This window comes from Phaethon aethereus (genome assembly GCF_964289735.1).
Source record: "Phaethon aethereus genome assembly, chromosome: 4".
In the NCBI taxonomy this organism is placed as follows: Eukaryota; Metazoa; Chordata; class Aves; order Phaethontiformes; family Phaethontidae; genus Phaethon; species Phaethon aethereus.
The window spans coordinates 17,206,826-17,217,758 of NC_138578.1; positions in this window are offsets into that span (position 1 = coordinate 17,206,826).

A 10,933-nucleotide genomic window follows, 5' to 3' on the forward strand; every position below is an offset into this window, starting at 1 on the left:
GAACGCGAAAAATTCTGTTCTCTCTGGTTTTACTCATTTTGTGTCATACATCTGGTTTGGAATACAGCTAATTTATCAACTGAGCAGAGCTACCGCGGATGGGTTGGAGGCTGCAATTCCAAGGCAGAGGAAAGTTCCACACAACTCTGCGAGTAACCCGGCAAATCACAGTCGTGCAAAAAGCACTTGGGAGCGTTGGCTGGTCTACCAATAACTGCCGTACCGAGCACAGCTCTTTTATGTTAATTTATAGCAACGGTGTATTTGGCCGATTGGGTGCACTTCTTTTGTCTTAGTCTTCCTGCTATTCTTTTTTTTTTTTTTTTTTTTTCTTCTTCAGGGCAAAGGTTTAAATAAAAACCTCATCTGAAATGCCTGGAGGTAGCCTCAGTCTTTGTGTTGCATCATCTTTTTTCTTTACTTTTTTTTTTTTTGAAGAACCAAAAGGAGCGAGAAAATAAAATCGAGGGAATATATCTATCTTCTGTCTTAATACCAGATGTTTGATATGCCCCCCCATTGTATTACATACAGAGATGGCTGCTGGAAGAATAAAGCACCTTTCCCAGTACATGCAAGATGCTCACAGATTTTCCACAAATTCAGTAGAAACCTCATTTGTTTTCTGCTTGTGGTTCACGGGAGCACTTAGCTTTTTAGTGGTTGACACTGTATCTATTTTTAGCAGCATTTTAACAGCTGTCACTAACGACTAAGATCTCATCTTGAACGGGGAAGGGAGATTATCTGTTTTGTTTAAAAAATCAAACTACATAATTGTCAGATTATAAACCGCGATTTGGATCTTTATCTGTGAAGAGAAGAGGTTATCTTTTCTCATTATGCCAATTCCATGAAAAAAAGGGACCTGTGGTGGGCTTGATAAAGTAACAAATGGGCTTTGCAAGGTTTGGAAATCAGGCTATTCAAAGGCTTCCAAATCTCTCTCACATTTCAAATTCCATTAAAAGTGGTCCCATTACTCCTTCCGCAGCTCTGTCGCGACGGGGGAAAACCACAAAGAGTCGAGTCGTAGTTTCCCAGGTGAGTCCAGAGCAGCAGCGCGGGCACCTCCGATGAGCAATTCCCTTCCCTCGCGTTCGATTTTATAAGAGGTTAACTCATGTCAGACACATGACACTGAAAGCAGCAGACAGACAGGCGTAAGCCACTCTGTAGCAGATGTCATCTCTGTTCCTAAAGATAGTGGTAAATTTGCCATGGGTAATGCAGTACAGAACACGATAACGCTGAAACTCGGCAAGCGTCAAATTTTACCTCCTCCCGCGCTCGGTTCAAGCGAGCGAATTGGTATCAGGGGCTGCAGGAGCGGCGACACAGCGTAAGAGCAGGCTACTGTACTGTCCGTCTTAGAGGTCATGTGCCCTATTTTGAGAACTGAACCAAAGCGGATGAAGTTTTGAGTCGGTTCCAACTAAGGCAGCTGGGCATTTCCCACTTCTCCCCGGCCCCGGAAAGCAGGCAATCGCATGGTCGCATATATTATTCCTTTACCCGATATTATTCACGGTAGATTTAATTTTTATGCCGTTTGGCTCATGTGGTTTTGATTGTTCGAGATTTATAGCTGATTGGGAGGAGCTGCATTTTGGGAAGACACCGGGAAAACGTTGGGGATGACAGATGAGAGTTTACTTTCCCTGTCCAACAGGTACGAGGCTTCCAAGAGAGGAGTCCGCAGTCATCTCTGACTCACCAGCTAATTGTGTTACAGCTAATTTCCTAAGCCGTGCTGAAAGTCTTTAGAATTCTTTACAAGCCCTGGGAAAACGTAAGTAAGCATGTTTTCTATACGGTATGCTTATGTTCTCCGAGACATCAGTATTTTATCTATTAAGTCTAATTTTGAACAATTTTGCTTTCTAATCATAGATAAAACTTTCAGCTGAGCAACAGAACATGTTCCCTTTTAGCCTGGATTCTTTCTTTTCTGTCCTTTTTTTTTTTCTTCTTTTTTTAATGCTCCTTAATGGCCCATGTTATAACTGCGGTTGAACCACATCTAAGTATAGTACAATTGCATTTCTAATGCATATTGGCATTAGCAACCACTTGCTTGTGTAAAGGGCCAAGACATGCATTTGAAAACACAGATTTCCAATACCTTTAAAATCAGAGTTTTTACTGACGGTCAGCACCGATAGTTTCATCCGGTTCAAAATGAAAAGGTCTCTCAAAGAATTACATGTTGTGAGTAACAGGTCTCGTGGACAATGCTAGGGCAAACGAAGCACAAGGAGTAACACGTAGGCAGTACTTTGTATTTTTTGTAGCTTTAATATTGCCATATCTATTTACATTGTTTATAGTCAAATTCTCTCTTGTTTACTACTTGCACTCTTACTTGTAAGAAAGTAATTTGTAAAATTTGTAATTTGTAAAAAATTTGCAATTTGTAAAAAACAGAACATTAAAAAAATTGTCATCATTACAGAATGCAGACTTATCTCGATATTAATGAATTCCAAGCAATAAAAGGTAGTGGCAGCTAATTGTATCTTAATATTTATCTACTACTCTACTGGCATTTCTACAGTATCAAATGGTAACTCATACCGTAATCTGATTAAAATTTTGTAGTAACCATAATAGTACTGCACCTATGCCAAAAATCCAGACGTAGTGTTTAACAGCAGTAAAAATGAGAGAGCAAAGAACACCCTCCAGCACTTAATAAACATATCAAATGCAAATTGGAGGAAATTATTTAATCACTGTATAGGCTAGTTAATTTTGATGATTATTCACAGCTCTAGTAGCAATACTTAGTGTGGAACAAGTTAGTACCAAAATTGTCATGATATCAAGGTCATAAGTAGAATTTGAAACTCGCTGTATGAGGAAATTACCTTCCTGATTGAATGAAGGTGCGGCTCTAAATCTCCTACAGCAAAAGGAGAATTCTTACGTAATTTTCCAGATTCTTCCATAATCCTGAAATTACCTGCTCTCAGATATGATGCGATGAAAGGTGTTTTGGTATTAACCTGCATGATCACGTTCATTTTGAGACTCGAAAGACCTTTGTTTTCTAAATTTTTAAAAATCTTTATTTCCTGTAAATGTGAAATGGCAGATGGGCTCTCCCCAAAGCGTACAGTGAAGAAGAGAGCGAAGAGAACAGTGCTATGAAGCCGAGTTAAGAGACTGCTCAAGAAAAGTGTTACTTTAACACGCACCAAGACACAAAAGGAAAATAAAAATCTATTGATTTTGGTGGAAGTCGCACCGCTTTCCTAAATAGATGTAGTATGTTGATTTTTTTCATATATTAAATACCTGCTTCCTATCTAGGTTATGGTCCAGCTGGAGGGACTCATTCAGTGTGCCACCCGGGCCCAAGCTGGGCAGTTGATCTTGCATGACATGGAGAGTTGGTCCTTGTCGGATGCATGTTGATTTACACAGATTTGATTAAGAAAGGAATATATTTGCCACAGGGAACCATAAGTCCATGTTCTGAGAAAGTGGTCTGGCTTTGAAGATGAAGGTCACACCAGAATTTGTCTGGCCTAGAGTAAATATCTGGTAACCGAAGTCATGCATTCCGAAATTTTCCCACTGTGCTCACTGATACTTGGCCCACAAGCCAGGAGTGACAGAAATTTTGACACGTTGGATGGGTTTGTCCCTAATGGCCCCAAACATATGCAAATATAGAGAGTGAACCATGGGTGAGAGTAGAGAGCCCTACCAACCCAGCTGCCTGGCTATGGTTTCTTCTCTTGTGGTGTGAGAGTAAGTGGCAGGTGCTCAGCTGGGTTTCCAAAACCGATGCTGTCAGGGTATCAGTGCTTGTACAATCCTGGCACCTGCAGCATCCAAGTACCACGCAGCCATATTTCGTCTCAGCTCTGGAAAGCAATGCTTCTCTGGAAAAAAGAGAAGCATTGTCGCCTTCTTATAGACAGGGAGTGGAGGAACAAAGAGGTGGCAGGATTTATCTCAGGTCTCCTAAGATTGTTACGACAAAGCTCGGTACTTCCCAAATCCCAGCTCGCTGCCTTTCGTTACCGGACCAGATTCCCTTTTCAGCCATTGCCTTCCCAAGATCGCTGCATGAGCATGAATGACGTACAGTTAAAACACGTTTGGTTGTTGTCTGGGGAAGGAGAATGCACCGTAGTCTGTTTGGATGTACTCATTAATTAATTAGATTAATTAATTTAGAAAACCCATGCTGTCGGGGCTTCTTACCGTATGGATTAGCAGCAGCCGCTGAAGATTGACGTTACCTTGCCTGCTCAAGCCTGGTCAGAAGAGTCACATTCCATGAATGTGCAAGAATTTCTGGCATGAATTCTTGTACATGCACATTTACATTTTGGCTTCTGTGCATGCTGTTCATGCGCTCACCACTTTGAACTCTGCTTTTCATGAGTAGTTCCAACAACAAAATTCATTCCTTCATATATACATGGAAAGCAAACACAAAAGAGGCAGGAATGTGGCTGAATGAAAGTAGTTTAAAATGTTTTTTCTTTATTTATTTATTTTGAATTCCATTCTCAGCTCTGGCTAGACAGTCACCAAGTAGAAATTATGTACCCCTCTCAAGTTTTATAAAGGAAGATCAGCCAGGACTCAAAGGAAATCTTGTTTGTTTAAGAGTCAAAGTTGGTCCAGGGCAGGAATGGTAGAGGGTTTAGCAAGCAAGACTTTCTCCCAACGTGGTTCAGTTCCGTCCCCTACGCATGACTTAAAATTGAAAAAAATCAGAAAAAAAGGCAGAAATCTTTTGTGTTCAACACCTGCGCAGCAGACATGACTACTCCTAAATGTAAGATGAGGTAACGATCTTCTTCATCAGGTTCCTTTCGTTCTGTTCTAGGGAAAAGACACCTGCCACTGTGATGCTAGTCCTGCAGATGAGGTTCACTTTTAAAGTCCTGAGCGTTACTCCTCACCGTAAGAGGAACGCGTAAGAATAGTGAAAGGCGGCACAGGGTTGCTTAAGGAACTAGAGATGCTGGGCTGGATTTGCAGTATTTACACGGCTTTTATATAATTGTAAGAATAGTGATTGTAGCTTGATTTACACAGTCAGGAGAGAAAGAATTCACAGAATCACAGAATCACTAAAGTTGGAAAGGACCTTCAAGATCATCAAGTCCAACCATTAATCCAGCGCCACCATGTCCCCTAAACCATGTCCTGAAGTGCCACATCCACATGTTTTTTGAACACTTCCAGTGATGGTGACTCCACCACCTCCCTGGGCAGCCTGTTCCAATGCCTGACCACCCTCTCGGTGAAGAAATTTTTCCTAACATCCAATCTAAACCTCCCCTGGCACAACTGGAGGCCGTTTCCTCTCATCCTATTGCTAGTTACATGGGAGAAGAGACCAACACCCACCTCACCACAAGCCCCTTTCAGGTAGCTGTAGAGAGTGATAAGGTCTCCCCTCAGCCTCCTCTTCTCCAGACTAAACCACCCCAGTTCCCTCAGCCGCTCCCCATAAGACTTGCGCTCCAGACCCCTCACCAGCTTCGTTGCCCTTCTCTGGACACGCTCCAGCACCTCAACATCCCTTTTGTAGTGCGGGGCCCAAAACTGAACACAGGATTCAAGGTGCGGCCTCACCAGTGCTGAGTACAGGGGCACAATCACTTCCCTACTCCTGCTGGCCACATGATTTCTGATACAGGCCAGGACGCTGTTGGCCTTCTTGGCCACCTGGGCACACTGATGGCTCATGTTCAGCCGGCTGTCAACCAGCATCCCCAGGTCCCTTTCCGCCGGGCAGCTCTCCAGCCACTCCTCCCCAAGCCTGTAGCGTTGCGTGGGGTTGTTGTGGCCGAAGTGCAGGACCCAGCACTTGGCCTTGTGGAACTTTATACAGTTGACCTTGGCTCATCAATCCAGCCTGTCCAGATCCCTCTGCAGAGCCCTCCTGCTCTCCAACAGATCAACACTCCCACCCAACTTGGTGTCATCTGCAAACTTACTGAGGGAGCACTCAATTCCCTCATCCACTTCATCGATAAAGATATGGAACAAGACCGGCCCCAGAACCGAGCCCTGGGGAACACCGCTTGTGACCGGCCGCCAGCCGGATTTAACTCCATTCACCACAACTCTCTGGGCTCGGCCATCCAGCCAGTTCTTTATCCAGTGAAGGGTAAACCTGTCTAAGCCACGAGCTGCCAGTTTCTCCAGGAGAATGCTGTGGGAGACGCTGTCAAAGGCTTTACTGAAGTCCAGGTAGACAAGTCCACAGTCTTTCCCTCATCCACTAGGCGGGTCACCTGGTCATAGGAAATCAGGTTGGTCAAGCAGGACCTGCCTTTCATGAACCCATGCTGGCTGGGCCTCATCCCTCGGTTGTCCTGCAGATGCCCTGTGACCACTCTCAAGACCAACCGCTCCATAATCTTCCCCGGTACGGAGGTCAGGCTGACAGGCCTGTAGTTCCCAGGATCCTCCTTCCAGCCTTTCTTGTAGATGGGTGTCACATTGGCAAGCCTCCAATCTTCTGGGACCTCCCCTGTTAACCAGGACTGCTGATAAATGATGGAGAGTGGCTTGGCAAGCTCCTCCGCCAGCTCTCTCATCTCAGTACTCTCGGGTGGATTCCATCAGGCCCCATAGACTTGTGGGTGTCCAGGTGGCTGAACAGGTCCTTAACTGTTTCCTGCTGGATTATGAGGACTTTATTGTGCTCTCCACCCCCGTCTTCCAGCTCAGGGGGCTGAATACCCTGTGGATACCTGGACTGGCTATTAAAGACTGAGGCAAAGAAGGCATTAAGTACCTCAGCCTTGTCCTCGTCCTTGGAGACAAAGTTCCCTGCCATATCCAGTAAGGGATGGAGATTCTCCTTGCCTCTCTTTTTGTTGTTAATATATTTGTAGAAGCATTTTTTATTATCCTTTACAACTGTGACCAGACTGAGCTCTAGCTGGGCTTTTGCCTTTCTAATTTTGTCCCTGCTTGACCTAACGAGATCCTTGTACTCTTTGTGAGTTGCCTGCCCCTTCTTCCAGAGGTGATAAACTCTCCTCTTTTCCCTGAGTCCCAGCAAAATCTCCCTGTTCAGCCAGGCCGGTCGCCTTCCCCACCAGCTCTTCTTACGGCACATGGGGACCGCCTGCTCCTGCGCCTTTAAGATTTCCTTCTTGAAGACTGTCCAGCCTTCCTGGACCCCTTTGTCCTTCAGGACTGTCTCCCAAGGGACTCTCTCAACCAGTGACCTGAACAGGCCAAAGTCTGCCCTCCAGAAGTCCATGGTAGCAGTTTTGCTGAGTCCTCTCCTTACTTCACTCACAACTGAGAATTCTGTCATGTCGTGGTCGCTAAGCCCAAGACGGCCTCCGACCATCACATCTCCCACCAGTCCTTCTCTGTTTGTAAACAACAGGTCCAGTAAGGCACCTCCCCTGGTGGGCTCACTCACCAGCTGTGTCAGGAAGTTATCCTCCACGCACTCCAGGAACTTCCTAGGTTGTTTCCTCTCTGCCATGTTATACTTCCAGCAGATAAGAATAGACTAAGTCTAGAAGTCTAGAAGTCTAGAAATCTAGACTAAGTCTAAAAGAATTAGACCTTCTTTTACTAGGAATCGTGAACAAATGGATAAATAAACTAGGCAGTACAGTCCCTGTGTGCATTTTTATTGCAGAGCTTATACTGAAGGGTGTCTAATTCCAAGCGGGTGCCTCTTCGTAAACCCATTGCAGAAAGCAAATAAGTCCCAGGGACTGTCGCTCCTTGTTGATCGTCAGTGGGCGTAGATGCAGTAGAGTAAAGGTCTGTGACTCACTGAGCTTGCTAAGGTGAAACCACAAGAGAGTAGATAATTACACCATTTTAAAAAGAATTATCATGGTTTGATTACAGGGGGGGAAAAAAATCTTCTAATGGTGCCGTGACTCTTGGGAACTAAAATAGGGGATGGGACCAAAAGTGAGAAGTTTATGTCACGGAATGGCAAATTGTCCCCTTTAATTGATCCATTTTAATCAAACGTGCCAAAGGTGATTTCTAGGACTGAAGGTATAATGGATCAAAATAGCCTAAGGTGCTTCCCCATGCCAGTTCTGATTAAAATAAAAAGGACAACTAATCAAAGAGACAAATTGACATGGGCAAGAAATTTCTGAATCCAGACATTACTGGAATACTTCATAAAAGAGATAACGCAACCTCCTGCCTTATGTACAAAAAAGATACTGAGTTCAAAATTGCCCCATCTAATTTGATAGTTTGTAAATTGAAGGGGGGCAGGGGATTGCAGGTAATCCAGGTTGATACGAGAACTTCAAATACTGAGAGCGATATGAAGAAGGCATTTCCTTTTGACAGACAGTGAAGAATCATTTGGTGTCACATAGCGCAGAAAACATGTATATAAAATGCAGGAAGTATTTGGGCAATTAAGAGCAAAAAGCAAATGTGGTATAAATTAATGGGTATCTATGACCTTTATAGATACATGAAAGTTGGCAGGACGGTTTTCATACCAGTAATGACATTTTAAGATGACTACAATTTAGGCTGCAAAGGCAAAACGAAGACAACAATGAATGTGGGCATGGAGGACAGTGGTACCTCCTCATTAATGGTGGTGTGGCATGGAGACAGACTCATCCATCTGTCCATCCATCCCAGCTGTGTCGAAGACTTGAAGCACACCAACAAAAGCCCGTCATTTTCTCTTTCCCTGTGGGTTTTTGTGAAGGTTTTAGTAGTGGTATCTACTGAGGCCGGTGGGTAGCAATACCTGGGGAGGTACCACAAGTCTTTGGGAAATCAGACCAACGAAATGAGGGGCTTGGAGCACTCCTTCAGGAGGGGAGAGACTCCGCTTTTACAGGGCACTGAACTGAAAGAGGGCCGGTGCCAGCGCTGATATGGGGGGGGCTCAGCATCCTGGCTGGGAGATCGGGGGGGGATCTCTGCAGTCTCGAGCTGGTCCCTCTCCCTGTGAGACCCCTTCACCTGCAGCAGGTAGAGAGTCAATGGCGAGACAGAGCTCTGCGTACAGGGTGGATGAGATTGCTGTAGCGTGTGAGCCGGGACCGCTGCCCTGGGGAGACGGAGAGTTGAGAACAGCAGCGGTCAAAATAGGATAGAAGTGGAACTGGAGAAAGGAGGCAGCGGAAATGTGCTTCATTATCCCTTTGATAAATTCTTGTTAGCTCAGTCTGGGTCCGGGGCTTCAGGGGTGTGGTTTGGTGGGAAGAGACTGGCAGGAGTTTTTGAATGTCACCTTAGGGACTGTAACAATCATTCACAACTCTCGTACTGAAAGTTTATTTCCATGAAGGTGGGAAAAGACTGGCGAAGGTACATCGATCCTCAGGTGGAAAGGCAACGTTCACATGAAGTGAGAAAGGTGTTTCTTACAAGGTGCCCTCACGGCCAAGATGTGAGGCTCTCCAACACCATGTCCCAGTGACCTGGGTAAGGAATAAGGCATGACACTCTTGTTATGGACCAGTAGGGACAGCAGTTCAAAGAAACCTTAGTTTGAGGTGACAGGTAAGAGAGTCTGTCAAAACCAGAGGAATGTTTCTTCCTCATCCTCCTTTGCCTCTGCTTCCCCAGCTCCCTGCACCTCTGTAATAGCTGAAAGGAAGAGGGAGGCTGCAGCCTTACATGTTACAAATCTTATCCAAAGAGCATCCGTCAACGACAGCATGTGCCGTCAAGAGCGTTCGGTGGTTATTCCTTGCTCGGTGCAGCAGTGGCCACATAATTATGTCGCTTCGGGGCTTGCTAGAATCTAATACTAAATATGATTCCAGTTATTGCTGTGCATCACTGCTAGATTTACTTGTTTGATTTAAAGATAATAATATTCTGACATAGCCCTGGTTCAGGTGAACGGATACCTTCTCTTCAAGGGCAATGCGTTTTCCGTAAGAAAAAACAGATTTGTCCCACAGCTTATGCCTACATTGAAACGAGCACTGTTCAAAATGTTGCTCATCACAGGAAAAGCTGGCAAAGCTTTTGCGAAGGCATCGATAAAGGCAACCGAAGGCTCGGCAGCGGTCACTGTAAGGCGACAACGCATACGCACGCGGCAACGACGTTTGTGCATTGATCCCCTCAGGGTGCCTTCTGCTTTCGGGGCAGCGGGCACGTCTGGAAACAAGAAGCCTCGCGTTATCAGGGTGAGGAAAAAAACAAAGGAGCGTTTTGGGAGCGTGATACTGATCAGACTGAGAAGGCTTCAATTAGGCTAGAAGTTTCAAGGTAAACCCCACCTCGCCGGTGGCGTAGGTTTTTGGGGTGCGTTATGGGGACAGGCAGTAACCAGGCAAATGGGGGGCCTGGAGCATTAGGAGACACCACTCCTCCGGATTTGCCCCTCAATATCAGTGTGAGTCAGTTGGCACCGTGGCCCGGGAGCCTTCGTTTCCGGGTGGCGTACGGATGGTGGCATCATCATGGCGTACGGATACTCAGCCTTGATTTGGGGACGATGTATTCCAGGGTCTCTCACTGTTTACCTGCCGGGTCCAACAAGCGATTTACTGAGCAGCTAGAGCGGTCCAGCCAAGGGCTGTTGCCCCAGGAAGGGGGCTAAGGTGGTTTTAGCTTTTCCCCACGCACCATGGGGTACGGTAGTGTCTCGGGCACGGTGCGCAGCGGTTTCGCTCACCTCTTCAGGTTGCCAATGGCTCTGGGCATTTTGTTGCAGCCTGGCAGGATTTCCTGAGCGGTGCAGGGGATTTCTGGTTAGGAAAGGGTTTGACTAATGATGTGTTTGCATCTTCTTTGGGAATGTCCCCTCACGTGAGCTTCTCAAGCCCCAGAGGCCGCAACTCTTGCCCTGTGTCGGTGCTTGGCAAGCTTTCTTTGCGGAGTTCTGCCTTGGCTTGAACAACAGGGTTAAGCGAAACGGCGTGGCCCTTGGAAGCCATGTGCAAATATATATATTCTTTGTGCGCAGCCGGAC